Source organism: Myotis brandtii, unplaced genomic scaffold, assembly GCF_000412655.1.
Source record: "Myotis brandtii unplaced genomic scaffold, ASM41265v1 scaffold540, whole genome shotgun sequence".
Classification (NCBI taxonomy): domain Eukaryota; kingdom Metazoa; phylum Chordata; class Mammalia; order Chiroptera; family Vespertilionidae; genus Myotis; species Myotis brandtii.
The window spans coordinates 467,561-490,456 of record NW_005369990.1 but is presented as its reverse complement, the minus strand read 5'-3'; the positions used below and the strand labels follow the sequence as shown (position 1 = coordinate 490,456).

The 22,896-nt window shown below is 41.2% G+C and overlaps 1 long non-coding RNA gene across 1 annotated transcript; it reads left to right on the top strand.

Moving 5' to 3' along the window:
• The first annotated feature begins 6,074 nt into the window (after positions 1–6,074).
• Positions 6,075–6,516, top strand: LOC106728134. Its single transcript, XR_001364390.1, has 3 exons — positions 6,075–6,194; positions 6,386–6,388; positions 6,506–6,516. It is a non-coding gene; the product is annotated as an uncharacterized LOC106728134 (long non-coding RNA).
• Positions 6,517–22,896: the final 16,380 nt, after the last annotated feature.

The window sequence follows — 22,896 nt, the reverse complement described above, 5'->3', positions numbered from 1 at the left end:
AGCCTTGCCAACCTTTGCTGTCCACCCAGAGCCCTTGCTGGTGGGCTGCTTGCTGGTGCCGGCAATGTGCACAGGTGGCGGGGACAACTGCAGCACGTTCATGGGAACAGATGGGATCTGAACCCGAGCGGAGGTGGGGAGATCATCACGAGAGCTGACTCCTTTGGTGTGGGTTTCAAACAAATGGGAATATGGTCTGGCAATTGGTTGCAACTATGGGTTGAGATTTGCTGAAAGAAAGGAAGAAGGATGATCTCAATAGCTAGCATGCACGAGAGCCTCGTGCCTGCCAAGCACTGATCTAAGCATCTTAAACGCATTAGCTTATTCCTACAAGGTAGATGCTGTTACGATCATCCCCTTACGCAGACAAAAACACTAAAGCACAGAGAGGGTAAGTAGTTTGCTCAAGGAAAACAGCCAGGATTTGAATCCAGGGTCTCCACACTTTGAGCCACCAGGTTGTGCTGCCTACACAACACACTCATGAGTGATAGTAACACAGCCTTCTTTTGCCTCATTTATGCCACGCACTGTGCTAACCACTTGGTGTGCAGTTTCCCACAGTCCTTACAACATTCCTGAGGCTCAGAGATGTTAACTTGCCTGAGGTTACATAGCTAATAAGTGACTCAGAAAGTCCTTACTCTTAATCATTCTGTTTTACGGCCTTCCACGTAAACTGCATCAACTATAAAAAGCGGAAAACAAATGAAAAGGTTTACAGGGAGCGTCCTTCCATTCTAGACACGGAATCGGTACAATTTCATTTCCAAGAAAATTTTACAGGATTGGAGACCTAGCAGTATGGTGAAAAGCAAAGAGCCCTGAACTTGTGGTCAAAAGATCTAGGTTCAAGTCTCATCTTGGGCACTCGGGGTTCCCCCCTCAGTTTTCTCATGTGTAAAATGAAGGTGACAACAAAGTCTGCTTGTGGGAATTGAGTGATAGGACATGCGTGGGGCTTTTTTTTTTTTTTAAAAAAAAAGTGTTTTTATTGATTTTTTTTTTAGAGAGGAAGGGAGAGGAAGAAGGGAGAGAAAGAAATATGGGTCAGCTGCTTTCTGCACACCCCCTACTGGGGATGGAACCTGCAACCCTTGGTGCATGGGTTGACCCTCAACCACTGAGCCACCCCGGGCAGGCACGTGTGGCTTTTATTTAACACATGTAGGGTGGGATTTTTTTTTTTTTTTACATTAGAGTTCACTCTTGATATTGTACATTCTAAGGATTTTAACAAATACATAATGACATGTACCTACCATTATAGTATCATACAGAATAGTTTAACTGCCCTGAAAATCCTCGGTGCTCTGCCTATTCATCCCTCCTTTCCCCTTAACCCTTGGCAACCTCTGATTTTTTTTTTTTTACAGTCTCCATAGTTTTGCCTTCTCCAAAATGTCCTATAATTGGAATCATACAGTATGTAGGCTTTTCAGACTGGCTTCTTTCACTTAGTAATGCATTTAAATTTCCTCCATGTGTTTTCACGGCTTGATCACTCATTTCTTTTCAGTGCTAAATAATATTCTATTGTCTGAATGGACTAAAGTTTATTAAGGGTTGTTTGTTTGCTTGTTTGTTTTTTAGCTCGCTTACTCTCTTCATTCTATAGACAAAAAACCTGAATGCTAATGAGGTTAAAAAACTGGCTAAAGTCCCACAGCTAGTTCATGGCAGTCAGAAAACAACTCTTCAACCTTTAGTCCAGCACTTTTGTGACTTGCCTGGGCTGATTTTTGATACTCTATAGAGCTTGTGCTTGACAATTCTCCTCCCATTACTTGTGTCCATTTGCTAAACTACTACTTCTTTTGTATCTGTGGAATTAGGGGCGGAGAAGACTTTGGATAAGGTTATGCTCATTTTTTAGTACCAACCAGCAGGCTAACAGGTTTCCTTTCTTTCCTCGTGTAGGAGGTTTAAAAGAGCAGCTGTGGCAGTTGGATTTCCATCTCCTTGGTCTCCTGCTCATCTTTGGAGGACATACCATCAAATGAGAATGCGAACCAGGAGATAAGGGAGGCACGATAAAGTCCTTTAGGGTAGTCCTGTCTGTTGTAAAGGCAGGTGTGGTATAGTGGAAAGAGGGTATTACTAAAGAAGAAATCAAACAGGTATCAATGGAAAGAACTACACTTTGTTTCAAAAAGTCAATTGTACCCAATGCATGGTATAGTCGATTAGTCCACACAAAAATGACCTTGGGTGTTAGGTGTAGAAGCTCAATAAGAAAATATTGCTATGGGGTTGCCTAAAAAGCGATTGCACTCTTAGAGTGTGTTAATAGAGTTGCTCTCTAGCCCTGACTCTGTCATGAACTGAGAGACTCCAGCAAGTTTTTAACCATCTCAGAGTGAGGAATATAGAGTGAGGAATCCTTCTGCATTTTGTATTTGAGATGCATGGGAAGGCCAACATATCGATGTCATCTCTAAACCTTGTATTGTTAAGCTGGAGCACAGCCAGAGGCTGCCGAAAGGAACTCACCTTTGTGGGGGCCTTCCATGTACCAGACACTGGCTAGGACTTTACCTATAGTTGCCTCTAGTCTTAGTTAACCTTCACACCAGCCCTGACAGGTAGTTTTTATTAATCTCATATATATTCTTTTTTAAAATATACATTTTTAAAAATTGATTTCAGAGAAGAAGAGAGAGGGAGAGAGAGATAGAAACATCAATGATGAGAGAGAATCATTGATTGGTTGCCTCCTGCACGCCCCCTACTGGGGATCAAGCCCACAACCCAGGCATGTGCCCTTGACTGGAATTGAACCTGGAACCCTTCAGTCCACAGACTGATGCTCTATCCATTGAGCCAAACCAGGCAGGTTATATATAATCTTTAGGGGAAGAAGTTTACCCAAGATCACTTCCCTTAAGAGTGGCAGAGCTGGCTTCCCCACATGTCTTTCCTATTACCAGGACAGTGAAAAATCTAAAAGCCAGATCAGAAGAGGACAGCTGTGGAAACCAGGCACACACAGATACCCAAAAATATTTGAAGGACTATCAAGTGGAACAGAGCATTAAATTTATTCCAATTTGGTCCCCCTGAACCCCTAAAAAAATTAGAGCCACAGGATAAGTGATACAGGGAAGCACATAGGTAGTTGGTGTCACGAAGAACTTTCTATTAGAGAATGGTTCAACAAACAACCCAGCTGCCTTAACTCATCCCGAGTAACTCCCCACTGAAGGAGCATTCAAGGAGAAAAGATTGGCCAATGGTCAGGGATGTTATTCATTCATTCAACCAATATTTACTAAGTGGATATATGTCTCATGACCGTTTTAGGCCTTGAGGATTTGGCAATGAACAAAATAGATAAAAAATAAAAATCTTGCCTTAATAAGGTTTATATTGCAATGGAATATAGTAGTAGAGAGAATTCCATCATTCTCTCATACATTAGACTAATGGACAACCAAGGTAGCAGTCATAGATGCTGTCTGGACCTGCTGGTGTCCCTCAGCTGATACCACTGTTGGGCATGCTAGCTTAATTTTCAATTATCAAATCCCCTGACTCTTTGCCTAAGGGCATTCTCTGGTCACTGGAGCCCATTCTACCTGAGTGCTGTAAGTGACAGGGGGATTACCACTCCCCCCAGCAATTGTCACCCAATGACTGATTGGAAAATACCCCTGCCTTCTTGTCCCTTAGGTGGAATAACTCTAAGATGCATGATCTATGCTATTTCCCAGAGTTCCCCAGCAGAATGACACCCCAGTTTTTCGTGGTAGAAATTTGTTTGATCAGTTTCTTCTCTTCCCTATCTCACTTCTCATTGCCCAACCAGTGGTCCCTGAAATTACTGCCCAAATAAGCCACTTGCGCTCGAATCCTTGCCTTACAGTTTGCTCTGAGGGATCCCAAAGTAAGGCAATCCCTATGATTCATGAGCACTGGCTGAATATCAAGGGATTTGACTTTTCATTGTGTTTCTTGGCTGTATGCTCTTAGGCAAGTTGCTAATCCTCTCTGGCTCCTCATATTCTCAAAATAAGAACATTGAAAAATAAGAACACTGCACTGTATATACTGTAATATATCTGTGCCATCTATATCCATATCCATAAGCATACCTAGTACTTTGTAGATTATTTTACCTGCTTTTGAAAGATACTCACATTCATGTCTCTTTGATCCTCAGAAATAGCTCCATGAATTAGACTGGGTTTAGACAACTTTGCCAGTTTCAGGGATTAGACAATTGTGTACCATAAGGACTTAGTTTTCTTTCTCTTCTAAACCTTTTAAGTAATGTCCCAGGGTTTGAGTGATTCCCATCCTTGCTCTCCTGATCTCCACTTCCAATCTTGTGTAGAGTGAGTTTCCTGCTTCTTGTTTATGACCAGGAAACAGCTGAAATTGTGGCTAAAATAAGAGCCTTTGGGATATAAAATCACACATTCAGCAGCCCATGCAAGTTAGGTCCTGTGCGGGCTAAGACTGTGGGGGTAAGCATAGACTCTGGGCTAGGTCCAGATGGTTTTGTGAGTTGTGTGCCCACACCCTGATAAAGGCGGCATGGGGTGCCTTTTTGTATTTCTCTATGGTTTATAGAAGCACTTTTATATCCTTGATCTCACTTGATTCCCACTCACCGTGTGAGATGTGATTTTTATTATTCCCATTTTGATGGGCAAACAGAGGCTGAGAGGTTGAGTGGATGTGATCAGTGTGCAGTCTCCTTTGCTATTAAACTGTTCAGGCAGAGGCCAATGGAGGTTATCATGCCCAGGCCTGTTCAATGGAAAGCTGTTGCTGTGTGTTCTATGGGAGCTGTGTAGCCTTAGTCAGAGGGTGCTTTCCAGAAGAAACCAGGAGGACTCAGTCATAAAGAAGGGAAGAGTAAAGGCAGTGACACTACAGATCCTGGGGTTATGATGAGAGAGATGCCTCTATGTCACCCTGCAGAGAAAGAAATCGGACGTTAGCACTCCAGAGATCATTCTGGTCCAGAAAGGGGGTCGGGGGACTTTCTTTAAGGTTACACAGTTTGCAGGGTGAGCAACCATCCCCGTTTGCAATGAAATTCCTGCCTCCCAAGAAACCCCTAAGTCTAAGCAAACTGCGACAGTTGGTTACTCTACAACTCCTAAATGTGTTTGAGACTCCCACGCCTGTCTGATTTCCAAAGATAACCTGTTCAACCACACGGGCACTAAATGTCATCATGAGTGAGTTACTTTGCCCCTCTGAACTTCATTTTTCCCCTCTGTAAAATGGAAGCGATCATATCTAACTCAAAAAGTTGTTGTAGGATCAATCAGAAAATGCATGTGAAGTGCTCACTAAATGGTCGATGCTATGACTATTATTGCTACCTACCAAGACTAGAAACAGGCTTTCCTGGCTTTTTACCTACCTCTTTTTTACTACTCTTGTTTGCCTCCAGCAGGATTAACAAATGACCATTAGGGTTTTTTCTGCATGTGAAGTAAAGTTTCCATATTTAGGCTGGAGATCTTGGTGAACTTAGATGCCCAGGAAGCATAGATCTTTTTAGTGAGCAAAAAGCTTTTGCTACCTCTACTAAAAGCCACATCTTCTAAGAGGAATTTTGGTATGTGGTTCAACCGTGTCCAAATGATTTCTTTTTCAGATTATGAGAACAAGCTACTATCAAATATATAACAGAGCCCAGCCGGCGTGGCTCAATGGTTGAGTACTGACCTATGAACCAGGAGGTCATGGTTTGATTCCTGGTCAGGGCACATGCCTGGGTTGCTGGCTCAGTCCCCAATGTGGGGCGTGCAGGAGGCAGTCGATTGACTGTTCTCTCTCATCATTGATGTTTCTATCTCTCTCTCCTTCTCCCTTCCTCTCTGAAATCAATAAAAATATATTTTAAAAAATACAATAAAGTGGAAGAATTTAGATATATCTGGCACCAAGGGTTTAGCTTATGTTTGTGGCAGGAGAGAATGACTGTATAGTCAAACCTTGGTTCTTAAATGTCTCCCATCTGGAACAATTTGGTTCTTGACCAAGTTGTTCATGGAAAAAAAATGTGCTGGTTAACTTGGGTTCTCAAGTGGACAACCCTTCATGCTGATACTTCAGCATGACAAAAAGAATCTCTCAGGCCACAAAGAAGAGAACGCCCCAGTATGAGTCAGTGTACAGTGACACTTTGCCTGGTTAACATCTCAGGAAATTGTGCTGTGGATATTTTTGTGGGCTTTTTTTTGTATTTGTTGCTGGCCAAATGCATGATTAGCACAATTTTAAAACAAAGAGGCCATCAAGAGTGCTAATGTTGCTAAAGGTGTGAATGAAACAATGATCACAGGTAATTGAAGAGGCAGAAAAACGGTTGCTGTTTTGGAAAAATGAAAAGCAGTTAGCCAGTGACAGCATTTCAGAGGCAGTGATATGTGGAAAAGCGAGTATGCCGCATGCTGACCTCCTGAAAGACACCCCTGGAATGGGTGCTGAACATGATTTGTTTAAGGATGGTAGGGGGTGGTTCAATACATTTAGAAAGTGTTTGTGTGTAGATTAAACGTTCCATTAGACATGTACTGTATATAAGACAGGTTAAAACAGGGAATCATTTGGGGGACTGGAACAAATGAATTCAATTTACATTATTTCTAATGGGGAAAAATGATTTGGTTCTCGAACAGATCACTTCTCGAACAACCTTCCGGAACAAATTAAGTTGGAGAAGCAAGGTTCCAGTGTATTTCTTCAATCAGATCCAATTATGCAGAATAAGACCAAATTGGATATAGGTACTTTTTGATCACATTTCTCTGCCGTTGCCGTTTCTGCCCATGCGAATATATGCTAGTGCATTATATAAAGAGAATAACAAGATCCAGCATTTCATGCGAGATTTAGAAGGCCGTCTTGTTCTCCTGTTGTAGTGTTCTGAGTGGGCGTTTGAACTCTGAAACCCGGAAGACTGAGCCCCTCAAACAGGCTCTTTCTGTGTCTCAGTGGGAAGCTCTTTGCTTCTCTTCTTCAGTTTCTTCAGCTGTGAAACAGGAATCCAAATAATTCCCTCTAGTGCAGGGATTCTCCGAGCCGGTCTGTAAAATTACACGAAGATGAAAAACCCTGGAGTGACAATAGACGCCTAACATTGTTATGAGTCTAGAGATCAATGAGATTTAAAAGAAAAAGGGGGGATCTATCATCCAAGAGGAAAAACCCAAAGTGCTTTCTGCTTAAACTGGGGTCTCTTGTGATTAACTTTTGGGGATCAATTTCTGTGCATCTTCCTGGGGTTTCCTTGCATATGTTTTTCTACTCATTTCCCTAAAGGAAGCCTGTCCCATCATAATTTTATAGGTTCTCAAGTGGACAACCCTTCATGCTGATACTTCAGCATGACAAAAAGAATCTCTCAGGCCACAAAGAAGAGAACGCCCCAGTATGAGTCAGTGTACAGTGACACTTTGCCTGGTTAACATCTCAGGAAATTGTGCTGTGGATATTTTTGTGGGCTTTTTTTTGTATTTGTTGCTGGCCAAATGCATGATTAGCACAATTTTAAAACAAAGAGGCCATCAAGAGTGCTAATGTTGCTAAAGGTGTGAATGAAACAATGATCACAGGTAATTGAAGAGGCAGAAAAACGGTTGCTGTTTTGGAAAAATGAAAAGCAGTTAGCCAGTGACAGCATTTCAGAGGCAGTGATATGTGGAAAAGCGAGTATGCCGCATGCTGACCTCCTGAAAGACACCCCTGGAATGGGTGCTGAACATGATTTGTTTAAGGATGGTAGGGGGTGGTTCAATACATTTAGAAAGTGTTTGTGTGTAGATTAAACGTTCCATTAGACATGTACTGTATATAAGACAGGTTAAAACAGGGAATCATTTGGGGGACTGGAACAAATGAATTCAATTTACATTATTTCTAATGGGGAAAAATGATTTGGTTCTCGAACAGATCACTTCTCGAACAACCTTCCGGAACAAATTAAGTTGGAGAAGCAAGGTTCCAGTGTATTTCTTCAATCAGATCCAATTATGCAGAATAAGACCAAATTGGATATAGGTACTTTTTGATCACATTTCTCTGCCGTTGCCGTTTCTGCCCATGCGAATATATGCTAGTGCATTATATAAAGAGAATAACAAGATCCAGCATTTCATGCGAGATTTAGAAGGCCGTCTTGTTCTCCTGTTGTAGTGTTCTGAGTGGGCGTTTGAACTCTGAAACCCGGAAGACTGAGCCCCTCAAACAGGCTCTTTCTGTGTCTCAGTGGGAAGCTCTTTGCTTCTCTTCTTCAGTTTCTTCAGCTGTGAAACAGGAATCCAAATAATTCCCTCTAGTGCAGGGATTCTCCGAGCCGGTCTGTAAAATTACACGAAGATGAAAAACCCTGGAGTGACAATAGACGCCTAACATTGTTATGAGTCTAGAGATCAATGAGATTTAAAAGAAAAAGGGGGGATCTATCATCCAAGAGGAAAAACCCAAAGTGCTTTCTGCTTAAACTGGGGTCTCTTGTGATTAACTTTTGGGGATCAATTTCTGTGCATCTTCCTGGGGTTTCCTTGCATATGTTTTTCTACTCATTTCCCTAAAGGAAGCCTGTCCCATCATAATTTTATAGGATTCTCCTCCTCCTCCTCCTCCTCTTCCTCCTCCTCCTCCTCCTCCCCCTCCTCCCCCTCCTTTTATTTTTAACTGTACTAAAGAAAAAAAATTGAGTGCAGCTTCCTTGCTGATTGTGGAGAATAAATCTGTATCTCTTTGGAAGCTTGTTGATCAAAAGGTTCGTGTCATCTGTGTGTAGGCCGTTTCTCGGAGGGAAAAAGGCAGAGTAATCAAGAATGCTTGCTTCTCTTCTGCGAGGAAAACAGATGCACTGCGTGCGTAATGGGATTGTGTTTAAAAAACAAAGTCAGGGGCCTGGGAGAATTATACTGGTGCCCTCCCTACAAATGTGTGGAGATAATGGTGGCTCAGAAAGAGACTCTGCATTCCAGAGCTTTCGGTGTCTATGGCAAGAAACAGATGAAATGTGTCCATAAAAATCTGGCCTTTATTAGACAGATAAGGACGTCTGGAGTGAATGGTATACTCTGAGGAAGACGAGAAAGGGGAAACAGGAACACTTCTTTACTGTTTGTCTGGGGTCTGGTGGTACCTGGGTTTATGATTTAGAATGTTTCACATCTTTCCTTAGAATGAGTATTAGTTTTTGGAGTGCTCTCTTCTTGGCTTGCTAGGGTTCACACATCACACCAGATCTTTCGCTGTATTGTTACAAAATTAAAATAGAAGATGGGTTGTGTGCGGTGCATTTTCTCTAGGGGGGATGAGATCCACAAAAATATTAACCACAAGCATTTCACTGTTTGAAAAAGCAAAACAAAACAAACCATAGACACAGAGAGAGTCAGCTGCCTCTCTTCCCAGGGGTGGCTCTTCCGTAGCTGGATCTCTCTGTCTAGGACAATTCTCCTCACGGTGACCTGTGTTTCACAGTGACAAAAGCCCCTCCAGTCAGAATGCTCAACACTTCAAGTGATTCTGTGCATTTCGTAGTTATGAGGAGAGACAAACGAGGAGATGTATCTGTTTCTGGACTTTGGTTTTGGAGAATGCTTTTAGACTGGCTAGTACTGTATAGTTCATTACAGGCTTCCTGATTCAGTGTTTAGGTTGAAAGAGGAAAAATATTTTGTATTGACAGAAGATCAAGAGCAGATGTACGCCAAGGTCTCAAGCATACGTTTTAACTTACATTGTGTGCTGTGAGGAACTATCTCAGAGCCAAAAAGTGATTTGTATTCACTAATTGTAGGCAGTTTGGTAGTTTTTGCATATAAAAATAACTTTCTTAAATCTGTTATCTGTTGGTTTCCCCTCTCTCGTCCTAAATATGTTTTGGGTTTTTACTGTGCGGGCTGATTCAAGGTTTAATGTGGAGCTAGCTCAGTGTCCTGGGCAGCACTGGGTTTTACGCCCATGAAGTGTCCTCAGGAAATGTAACGTGGTTAGAAAATCAGTTAAAATTGTGGCTATGAGAGCCTAGGTCTATGGAGAGGGGGCAGTTGCCAGGTACATTTGATCAAGGTGGAATGTCAAGTTGGATCATTTGAGAGTCAGGACCCCCAAAATGTATCGACTTTGGTGTCTAAAAGAATCCAAATTGAATATCTACGTAGCTCAAATATGCTGGAAGATTGCCAGATCTCGGCTTCAGTTGGCGTGTGTGGAAACTGCTTACACATGCAGCCTAGAGGGAGTCGATTCTGTTGAATGGCTGTCCAAATGTCAACATAGCTCATCATCATTTCTAGATGACAAATCATAAACATGGTTGGCCCTCCGGCAATGACGCTTGACTGTGTGAGGCAGGTGGTGGAAAACATGAGTTGCACACAGAAATGCCCACGGGGGCCAGGTTTATGTGATCCTAAGTGAGGCCTGGTGGCAGGGTATGAGGAATGGTGGGGACCGTCAGGGCACGAAGGAGCCGCCCCTTCTGGAGGGGAACCTATTCCTCCCTCACCTGCCGCTCCCCACTGCTCTTCCTCAGTGCAGGCTCTGTGTGGCCAGATCTGCTCATTGCTTTTTCAAAACAAGCAGGAAATTCCTATTTTTATGTGAAAACTCTCAAACTTCATATGTTGACTTACATTTTTTAAAATATATTTTTATTGATTTCAGAGAGGAAGGGAGAGGGAGAGATAAAAACATCAATGATGAGAGAGAATCATCGATTGGCTGCCTCCTACATGCCCCCTACTGGGGATCGAGCTCATAACCTCCTGGTTCATGGGTGGATGCTCAACTACTGAGCCATGCTGGTCAGGCTGTTGACTTAAAATTTTAAAAATACTATACACTCAGCATCTAAATACTTCAGAGGGCCAGATATGGCTGCCATCTTGAGACCTCAAAATTAAGTGACTCTGGGAAGAGATTCCCCCTACTCTCTATCTAGAGACTGATTTTCCAGCAATCTCAGTGGATATTTGTTTGTTGTTGTTTGTTTTGTTTTACAAAAGAACACTCAATTCATAATACATGTCCTACCCATCTATCTTACAAATTAAATTCACCCAACTAATATTTATATGAAAACTTACCTGAGCATATCCTATTTCATCTTCAAGAAGGCCTTATGAGGTAGACTAGAGGCCCAGTGTACGAATTCATGCACGGGTGGGGTCCCTCAGCCTGGCCAGTGATCGGAGCCGATTGGGGTGGGGTGGGGTGGGGCCAGCCAGCCGGGGCAGGGACCATGGGATGTTGGCTGGCTGGCCTCCCCCGCCGCCCCAGTCGGGGCTGATGGGGAGGCTGGACGGCTGTGGGGAGGGACCACAGGAGGTTGGCTGGCCACAGGAGGTTGGCTGTGGAAGCGCACTGACCATGGGGGCAGCTCCTGCGTTGAGCGTCTGCCCCCTGGTGGGTTAGTGCACGTCATAGCAACCAGTCGACCTGTAGGTCTTTCAGTCATTTGGTCGCTTAGGCTTTTATATATATATAGATATTCTTAACATAGGTACAGAGATGAAGAAACTGAGATTCTACACATTTTAAGGAAACTGCTCAAGGTCACAGAGATAACTAATGAAGAAATGGAAGTTCAGACTAGATTTTCTGATTTTAAGCTTTGCTTTTTATTGTGAAAGCAATTCTTAAAATAGACCTATAATCCATTTAAATAATCATCCTTATCAACAACATCATTTTGACCTTTTCTTATCTAGCCCCTAGACACAGAGTTTACAAAAAAAAATTTTTACCTGGGAAAGTTACTGTATCTTTATAGGTCTCAGTTTTCTTATCTCTTAAATGGGAAGAGTAAGACTTGAGCAGAGGAGGCAAACTGGCATTGCAAGGGCTGTATGCTAGAAGATGTCTTTGCTTGGGTCTAAATTAAGTTTTTTTTCTGTTTATAAAACACTCAAGTTATTGTGGTGTAGCTGACATAAAATGCACATATTTTAAGTGTACGATTTAATAAATTTTGACATATGAACTCACCCATGAAAACCATCACAATTATGATAATGAACTTATCCATCACTCTCAAAAGTTTCCTCATGCCCCTTTGTAATCCATCCCTTGTCTCTCCACTCCTTGTTCCAGGTAACAATTGATCTGCATCTTTTTATTAAAGTTTGCTTGCATTCCCTAGAATTTTATGTCAATGGAATCATACAAGATGAATTTTTTTTTTTTTGGTCTGGCTTCTTTCACTCAGCTTAACTATTTTGATATTTATGTTGTTGTGTATATCATTAGTTCATTCCTTTTGATAGCTGAGTAGTCTTCCATTACATAGATGTATCATAGTTTACAACAAAACAACATGATATAAATGAGCAAATGACTCAGATCCAACACCAAAGAAGATAGGCAGATGGCAAATAAGCACAGGACAAGATGCTCAACATCATCAGTTATTAAGGAACTTCAAATTAAAACCACATTAAGATACCATTACCTACATATTAGAATGGGAAGTTAAAACATTGCTTATTGAAGTCTTGAGGATGAGGAGAAACTCCCATACACTGCTGGTAGTAATGTAAAATGGTACAACTTTGAAAAACAATTTGGCAGTTTCTTATAAAGTTAAATATGCATCAACCATATGAATCAGCCATACTGTTGGAGGCAGCAAGAATGGCACCAGGTGTTAGACCCGTAGGGTCAGACTGGACCTGGTTTCAGCAACCTCGGTACTTGAGTTCTGGCTAGGAAAGAATTCAGAGCCAAGGCTCAAACTATAAGAGAATATTTATTCATAAAATCACAGAGGTAGAAGAAGTAATTTGCAGAAGAAATGGGCTTAGAAAACAAGTTATAGAGGTTCGAAGTGAGGAAGGTAAAGGGGACTCCTCTGGGGGGATTGAGATAGGGAAGGGAGGAACAAGGGAAAGCCTTGGGCGTGCTTCTGGAAACATGAGCATAGCTGGGTCCTCTGACCTAAGGGTTTTAAGGATGGAGATCTTAGGGGAGGTCCCAGGGGAAGATCTCAATAGAATATTCAGCAATTTTCCTGGTGTGTCCTTTCAGGGTCATGGTCTCCACTGATTGAGGACAACAGGTCAGTGTGAGGGCAAGAGGTCATTATTCAATGCAGCTGGTTCAGAGGTCAGCCTTGGCCTTGGCATTGCTTGTCTGGTTTTGCTGCTTTTTTTGGGCCTGGAGCTGAAATATAACTGATGCCTAGATGTTATCTTTAGGGAGAAAAGGTCAGGTGGTCCAAACCTCATGACCAGCCAGGAGAGGAAAGGTCACCCTGGGAACGTGGTCCCACCCTACAATTGTCCTTTGCTAGGCACCCAGGGCTTTCTGCCTCTGTGACCTTCTGTACCTGGCCCATTGTCCTTGCTCTGCTCATGTCTACTGCCTACCAGAGTTTGTTTTCTTATTACTGAGTTTTGAATGCCATTTGTACATTCTGAATACAAGTTCTTTATCTGATATACAACTTGTAGATATTCTCTCTCAGTCTGTGGCCTGTCTTTTAATTCTCTCAACAGTGTCCTATGTCGCAAAAGTAAAGTTTATCAATTTATTTTTTAGGTATTGTGCTTTTACTAGTAATTGTTAATTAAAAATATTTGCCTACTCCAAGATCACAGAGGTTTGCTCCTAAATTGTCTACATGATTTCTGTACACAGATCTATATAATTTAAAAAGTATTTGCCAACCTTTAAAAGTTGGAAGATTTTATATAAGAAATATGAATTTCCAGTTTCTCTTAGAAATGGAAGAGCTGGGTATACTGGCCTGCATTTCCACAGGATGGTGCTCCACTGGCTCTGGATGATGCTGCAAGTCTTCATGGTCTCACTGGGTTGGCCTTACTCATTTCCATTCCCAACATGTGACTGTGTGTGCATAGATCCACCACCCCACAGCTAGATGCCCTCCATTCCTTTGCAGTTATAAGCTTTGATGTTACAAATTTTCCATTTATTATTACCTATAAGCCTTCCTTGGGAGTTTAGGAGAGTGAGTTACCCTGTCGTGGACCTGGAATCAACCTGGAGATTCTGGAAGATTCACTGTAGTTAGTATCTTCACTTCTACCATGGGGGTATGCTTTCACAATCTGGGGATATTTCTGAAGTAGTTTAAATCTGAAAGTGATGATTTGACATAGCTGTGGGCACCTGCCTACTGCCTAAGTTTTTCTCATTTGCTTTCTGCTGTAAATTAAAAATTTGTTTTGAAGTATAAATACATTAGAGGCCCAGTGCATGAAATTCATGCACTGGAGGGGGGGAGGGTGTCCCTCAGCCCAGCCTGCACCCTCTCCAATCTGGGACCCCTCGGGGGATGTCCAACTGCCTGTGTAGGCCCGATCCCACAGGGCCTAAACCGGCAATCGGACATTCCTCTCATAATCCAGGACTGCTGGCTCCCAACTGCTCGCCTGCCTGCCTGATTGCCTCTAACTGCTTCTGCCTGCCAGCCTGATCACCTCCTCACTCCCCTGCCAGCTTGATCGACAGCTAACTGCTCCCCTGCTGGCCCGATCGCTCCCAACTGCCCTCCCCTGCCAGCTATCTTGTGGCCACATGGGGGCGGCCATCTTGTGCGAGGGTGTGACAGTCAATTTGCATATTACCTATTTATTATATAGGATATTTGTAAAATGCATGCATCTTAATATCTATCACCCCAGTTATGATATATAGCTTTCCCACCACTAGGGAAATTTTCCTCCTGTCCCTCTTCAGTCTATCCATGAGGAGAATAGAGGTGGATGCTAGCTCCCCCTCTAGACTCAACCACCAATATAATATCTAACCATAGCTTAGTTTTATTTGTTCTTGAAATTTGTGAAAATTGAATTATAGATTAAATACTCTTTTGTGTCTTGCTTCTTTCTCTGAGCATATTTTTGAGATTTATCCATGTTGCATCAACCAGCAGTTGTTCTTTTTATTAATAAGTAATATTCCATAAGATGAATATGCTACATTTTAGTCATTCACTCGCCTGTTGATGGACATTTGGTTTGTTTCTAATGTTTTGCTATTATGAATAAAGCTGCAATGAACATTGATGTACAAATTTTTGTACATGTGTTTTTATTCTCTTTTGGCTAAATATCTCAGAGTGAAATTGTTGGATCATAAGGTAAGGTGTATATTAGCTTTATAAAAAACTTAAAAAGTTTACTACAGTGGTTGTAACATTTTTCATTCTTACCAGCAATGAATGAGAAACTCAGTGGCTCTCCATCCTGTCAGCATTTGGGATTCTATTCTCTTTAATTTTAGCCATTCTAGTGAATATGTAACAGTAGCTCCTTGTGATTTTAATTAGCATTTCCCTGATGACAAATGATGTTGAACATTTTTCCTTGATTTTATTGACCATGCACTTAAAGGTGTTTTTGATGAGCAGGTTCTTTTAATTTTGTTGAATTCTAATTTATCAATTTTATTTTTTACAATTACTGTTTTCTGTGTCCTAAGAAATCTTTGGCTTACCCCAATTTACAAAGAACTCATGTATACTTCATTCTAGTAGCTTTATAGTTTTAACATTTACATTTAAGCCCTAATTTATCTCAAATTAATTTTTCTTTTTGGTATAAAGGTACAGATCAAGCCCCCTTCCCGCCCAGTTAGTAAAGTACCCTTTATTAAACTTTCTGTTTTTCATTAAACTACATTGGTGACTTTGTAAAAAGAAAAAATCAATTGTCAGTATGTATGTGAGCCTATTTGTGAACTCTTAATCTGTACCATTGATATATTTTTCTGTACTTATGACATATTTACTATATTGAAAATTTCAATCCTTGAGCATAATATATGAGTTCTCTAGTCACCTCATATTAGGACCCCTTTCTTCCCCAACTCCCTCCCTCTGGCAGCCACCACATTGCTGTTTGTGTTCATAAGTTTCAGTTTTATATTCCACATATGAGTTAAATTATATAGTTCTTAGCTTTCTCTGTTTGACTTATTTCACTTCACATAATGTTCTCAAGGTCCATCCATGTTGTTGTCAATGACGCTATTTCATCCTTTCTTATGGCCATGTAGTACTCTATTGTGTATATATACCACATCTTCTTTATCCAGTTCTCTATCATAGGGCACTTTGGCTGTTTCCAACTGTTGGCCACCGTGAATAATGCTGTAATGAACATAGGGGCGCATATATCTTTGCATATAAATGATTTTGAGTTTTTAGGGTATATACCCAGGAGTGGGATTGTTGGGTTGTATGGTAGCTATATTTTTAATTTTTTGAGGAATAGCCAGACTGCTTTCCATAGTGGTTATACCAGCCTACATTCCCACCAGCACTGAATGATGGTTCCCTTTTTTCCACAACCTCTCCAACACTTGTTGTTGCTTGTCTAGTTGATAATGGCCACTCTAACTGGTGTAAGGTGGTATCTCATTGTAGTTTTAATTGGCATTTCCCTGATTGCCAGTGAGGTTGAACATCTTTTCATATCTCTATTGGTTGTTTGTATGTCTTCTTGAGAGAGGTGTATTTTCAGGTCCTCTGCCCACTTTTTGATTGGATTGTTTATTTGTTTGGTGTTGAATGCCTAGGAATAAACTTAACAAAAAATGTGAAAGACCTATATACTGAAAATTACAAAACATTATTAAAAGAGATTGAAAAAGACACAATGAAGTGGAAAAAATATCCTGTGTTCATGGATTGGAAGAATCAACATAGTTAAAATGGCCATTTTACCCAAAGCAATATACAGATTTAATACCATCCCCATCAAAATCCCAAAATCATTTTTTAAAGAAACAGAACGAGAAATCATCAGATTAGTATGGAACCACAAAAGACCCAGAATAGCCAAAGAAATCCTGAAAAAATAGAACAATGCTAGAGGTATCATGCTACCTGACTTCAAAATATACTACAGAGCTACGATAATCAAAACAGCATGGTATTGGCAGAGAAACAAATACACAGATCAATAGAACAGAATAGAAAGCCCAGCTATAAAACCACACTTATATGGACAGATAATTTTCAACAAAGGAGCCAGAAATGCACATTGGAGTAAAGACAGTCTCTTCATAAATGGTGCTGGGAAAACGGGAAAGCCACATGCAAATGAATGAAACGAATTGCAGTTTGTCCTCATGTACAAAAATTAATTCAAAATGGATCAAACACTTAAACATAAGACCTGAAACTATAAGTCACATAGGAAAATATATAGGTACCAAACTTATGGACCTGGGTGGTAGAGAACATTTTATGGACTTGAGCCCAAGTCAAAGGCAAGGGAATTAAAGGCAAAAATAAATGAATGGGACTATATCAAACTGAAGAGCTTCTGCACAGCTAAAGAAATGGACAACAAAACAAACAGGCATCCAACCAGATGGCAGATGATATTTGCAAACAGTAGCTCTGACAAAGGTTTAATTTCCAAAACATATAAAGAACTTATAAAACTGCAATGACCCTTTGAAGCCCCCAATCTGCATAACTCATCCCTAGCTCAGGATGTCTTATATATCTCAATCCCTCTTTTGATCTCTGAACCTTTCCTGCATATGGGATCTCTGACTCATTTTTGTGGGGTTTCCATACATATGTACATATTAAAGTTGGTAATTTTCTCTTGCAAAATAAAATGAGTAAGCAAGTGTTTTCTCCATAACTATATATCTATATCTGGTCCTCACCCAAGGAGAGAGGATATTTTTTCCATTGATTTTTAGAGAGCGTGGAAGGGAGGGGGGAAGAGGAGGAGGAGGAAGAGGAGGAGAAGGAGGAAGATGAGGAAGAGAGAGAGAGAGAGAGAGAGAGAGAGAAAGAGAGAGAGAGAGACATTGATGTAAGAGAGACACATGGATTGGTTGCCTCCCAAACTCGCCCAACTGGGGGCGGGGGCAGGGATCAAACCTGCAATGCAGGTATGTGCTCTTGACTGGAATCGAACCCATGACCTTCTGGTGCACAGGCTGATGCTGTAACCATTGAGAAATGTTGGCCAGGACTCCTCCTATATTTTATTTAAAAAGTTTGTGTAATATTGGTATTATTTCTTCCCTAAATGTTTAATAGAATTCATCTGTAAAGTCATCTGGGCTAGGGATTTTCTTTGTGGAGAGATTTTAAATTAAGAATTCAATTTTTGCCCTGGTTGGGTAGCTCAGTTGGTTAGAACATTGTCCCAATACACTAAGGTTGTGGGTTCCATTCCTGGCTGGCACATATAAGAATCAACCAATGAATGCACAGCTATGTGGAACAACCAGTCAAGGTCTCTCTCTCTCTCTCTCTCTTTCCCCTCCTTCCCCCCTCTCTCTCAAATCAATAAATTTAAAAAATTCTTTTAAAATTTAATTTTCTTTCATAGATGCACAGCTATTTTAAGTCTTCTATCAGTTGCGTTTTTTAAGGAACTTTTCCATTTCATTTACATTGTTTTGTGTGTTGGCATGAAGTCATTTATAAGAGCCCCTTTACTATCTGTAGGAACTCTGGTCATATTCTCTCTTTCATTCTTCATGTTGGTAATTTATAGTTTTTTTCTCTCTTATTTTTATTATTCAATATTATTAGGGATTTATCATTTGCATTCATATTTTCAAAGAACTAATTTTTGGCCTTGTTGATTTTTCTCTATTATTTGCCTTCTACTTAATTAAAGTATCTTCTTAACCTATTACTTCTTCTGCTTACTTTGGGCCTACATTCTTCTTTTATAGCTTCCTAATGTGGTAGCTTAGATCATGATTTTAGATCCTTCTTGTTTTCTAATATATACATTTAAAGTTATGAATTTCTTTTTTATACCACTTTAGCTGTATCCCCTCAATTTTAATATGTTGTGTTTTCCTTATCATTTAGTTCATCATATTTTCTAAATTTTCTTGTGAATTGTTTTTTGATCTCAGGGTTATTAAAAATGTTGATTAATTTGCTAATTTTTATGAATTTTCTACCTATACTTTTACTATTGAATTCTAATTTACTTGACATGTGGTCAGAGAATACACTCTGTATGATTCTAACCTTCTGAAATTTATTGAGACATTTTCTTTGTTTAGCATTATGGTGTTTCTTGATGAACGTTCTCTAAGTGCTTGAAAAGGATGTGTATTCTTCAGTTGTTGGATATATAGTGTTCCATAAACACTTACTAAATCAAGTTGTTTGATAATGTTTAAATTTTTATATTGTTACTGATTATTTATATTATTTTTCTATCAATTACTAAAAGAGAATTATTCAAGTCTCCAACTATGATTGTCTATTCTCCCTTTAGTTTTGTCAATTTTTGCTCTCCATGTGCTTTTAAGCTCTATTATTAGGAACAAACACATTTAGAAACATCTATATATATAAAAGCCTAAATGACCATCGCAACCGAACAGATGGCCGAACAGGCTGCGTGGGGCAACCAGGCTGGCAGGGGGCTTAGTGAGGGGTGACCAAATGACCAAACAGCAGGCTGTGTGGGGCAACCAGGTTTGCAGGCGGGGCAGTTGGGGGTGACCAGGCCAGCAGTGGGGGGGTGATAAGGGGTGATCAGGCAGGCAGGCAGGTGAGCAGTTAGGAGCCAGTGGTCTTGGATTGTGAGAGGGATGTCCAACTGCTGGTTTAGGCCTGATTCCCAGGATCAGGCCTAAACCAGCAGTCGGACATCCCCTGAGGGGTCTCAATTGGAGAGGGTGCAGGCTGGGCTGAGGGGACTCCCCTCCCACCCCCCATGCATGAATTTTGTGCACCAGGCCTCTAGTTATTAATGATGTTGAACATCTTTTCATGTGTTTCTTTGTTATTTGTATATCCTTGTTAGTGATGTTTATTTAAATATTTTGCTCATTTAAAAATGTAGGTTGTCATCTTTTCATTGATATGCAAGAGTTCTTTGTATATTCTAGATTCAAGTCCCTAGTCAGATTTGTGTTTTGCAAATATTATACCCCAGTCTGTGGCCTATCTTTTTATTTTTAAAATATTGTCTTTTGAAAAGCAAAAGCTTTTAATTTTGAAGAAGTCCAACTTATCAATTTTTTCTTTTACAGTTCATGGTTTTGTGTTTTCTTTAAAAAATCTTTGCCAAACCTTAAACCTAAAATTACTAAGATTTTCTCCTATATTTCCTTTCAGGAGTTTTTTAGGCTATAAAATCTTGGTATTATGGTTAGTAACAATTCCTCACTATTCTTAAATTTCTTGTTAGTTAACTTCTGATAATGATACCAAATTGAGAACTTTCTCTCTCTCTCTCTCTCTCTCTCTCTCTCTCTCTCTCTCTCTCACACACACACACACACACACATACACAGAGCACCTCAGAGATGGACAAGAGTCTCTATAGGTACTATTATTATTATTTTTAATCCTCATCTGAGGATATGTTTTTCCATTGATTTCTAAAGAGAAGAAGGGAGAGAGAGAGAAACACCGATTGGTTGCCTCCCATAGGTGCCCTGACAAGGCATCAAACCTGAAACCTGGTTATGTGCCCTGACCAGGAATTGAACCCATCACCCTTCAGCTTATGGGACACTGCTCCAGCCAACTGAGCCACACTGGCCAGGGATCAATAGGTACTCTTATCATCATCACCATTTTACAGATGAGAGACTGAAGCCCAGAGGGACTGATATTTGTCCACAGTCACTCAGCAGAGACCAGAGAAGCTGGACATGAACCCAGGCAGCCCGATTCCAAGCCTGTGCTCCTAAGCACTGGCATTTACTGAACTTACACAAGTATTTCCTTTGTCTTTTTTTTTTTAAATTTAAACAGGAAGCGCCTTTTCTAACTTGTCCTTTAGGAACTAGTATGTTACAGGATCTGGGATGACTGAGGGAGTGCTTACCCAGGTTTCGACTGGTTGATGTACTAGTAGGTTCTGGTTCTGGCTCTGGTCAGCTGTGTGCCCTTGGGCAAGGAATGTTCACCTCCCTGAGTCCCAGGTTTCTCCTCTATAAAATATTGAGGGGGATATTCTAGTTAATTTCCAAGGCCCTTTCCAGCTGTCACATTCCTCACGTCTATGATTCTGTGATTAAGTTCCTGGAAGGTTTAAGTACTGATAAAAGTGCCATTAAGTTCTGTATACTCAGCCCTGGCAGCCTCTGTTACCTAAGATACCTGGGTGGGGGTGGGGGCTAGGGTCGGTGGAAGGGAAAGCCTTGTGTTTGGCAACTGCGTGTTATACTGTAGATCAGCGGTTCTCAACCTGTGGGTCGCGACCCCTTGGGCGGTCAAATGACCCTTTCACAGGGGTCGCCTAAGACCATCCTGCATATCAGATATTTACATTACGATTCATAACAGTAGCAACATTACAGTTATGAAGTAGCAACGAAAATAATTTTATGGTTGGGTCACAACATGAGGAACTGTATTTAAAGGGCCAGAAGGTTGAGAACCACTGCTGTAGATGCTGGCAGACTGTTCAGCAACGTGCAGTGTCACTGAGTTTCCTCTGATTTCTGGACCTTGGTATATGGCGATCGAGGCCGACCATCAAAAACAGTTTTCCAACAAGAGAACCTTGTGCAGTAAGTTCCCCAGGCGAGTAACTGGAGATAACTGAGATGGGATTGAATGGGTCTCAGGCAGAGAAATTTGAAGGACAGACCTATTTGGGTGATGATCTGGTTGACCCACGGCCTCTTTGTCTATCATTCCTTGACCTCAGGTCAGAGTGATAAAAAGGGGGGAAGCTGCCAAGGCAGTTAGGGATGCTCCTGCCCTGAAGTCTTGGAAAAGAATAAGTGATTGTTTGTCACACATGGGTTAGTCACTCACCTGCCTGAAGGCAGAAGACTGTGAGTCTATGATCTGCTGGGACTTCCTTTGGGCCAGAAGTCCTTGCTTTCCAGGAGGTGACTGCTCGTTATAAAACCCTAAAGCTGGGTTCTTAGAGGCTGTTGTCGAAGCAGTAACAGCCACCTCCACTGAGTGCTTGCTATATGCCAAGCTGTAGCCAAGAACGTTTAGCTCCATCATGACCAAGAGACTCATCGTCTGCATGACGGCAGGCAAGCCACTTATTTTCTTTTTTTGCATTTCAATTTCCAAAACTGTAATATGACTGGTAACCTGTGTAAAAGTGCAGGGTGGTATACAATGCCACACCTTTGTGTCAATGGAAGACTAATGAGCAAATGTACACAAAGCACTAGGCAAGCAGAAGGTATTCAATAAGTGATCCATAGACTGGGCTTCAGCGGTCCGTAGGGCAAGACTGACTGGTGTCTCCATGACGCTTGCATCCTCGGAGCCTAGAGCTGGGCCTGGAACACAGCAGGTACTCACCACTTTATAGGATCAAGGGCCCCCTGCACAGGAAAAGGCAAACTGTCATGAATATGTATGCATCACAAAATTTGTAAAGCTAAACCAAGAGAAACAGACAAAAACATACTGTTAGTAGGAGACTTCAATGTCCCTCCTGGCCCATGGCAGAGCGGCTGGACCAAAAAATATGCAAAGATGCAGAGGCCTAAATAACATCATAAATGTAAAGAGGGTCAAAGGGAAACAGTCCTCTATCTTCATGTTCTGAATCGAGAAAAATACCTTCTTTCTGGAGACCATGGGACATTGACAAAAACTGACCACAGAGAAATCCTCAATAAATCTCCAAAGGGAAGCAATGAAACTAGAAATGAAAGACAAAATGGGAAAATATAAATCACTTGGGTACAAGAGGAAATCAAAAGGGAAACTGTATGATATCAATAAATATTCCATTACCCAAGGGTCACAGGGCTAACAGTGGCAGCACTGAGACTGCCTCCTCACGAAGTCATTCAGCCACGAACTGGTTTGCGACCCCGGACGACATCCTGGGCCTCAGTTTCCCCTTAGACCAAATCGCCTCTAGGGCCCCCAGGGTTGAGGCGCGGTGGGGGAGGGGAGGTGGGCGTGCGGGACGCGCCGGAGCCACAGCTCTCTGGGCAGTC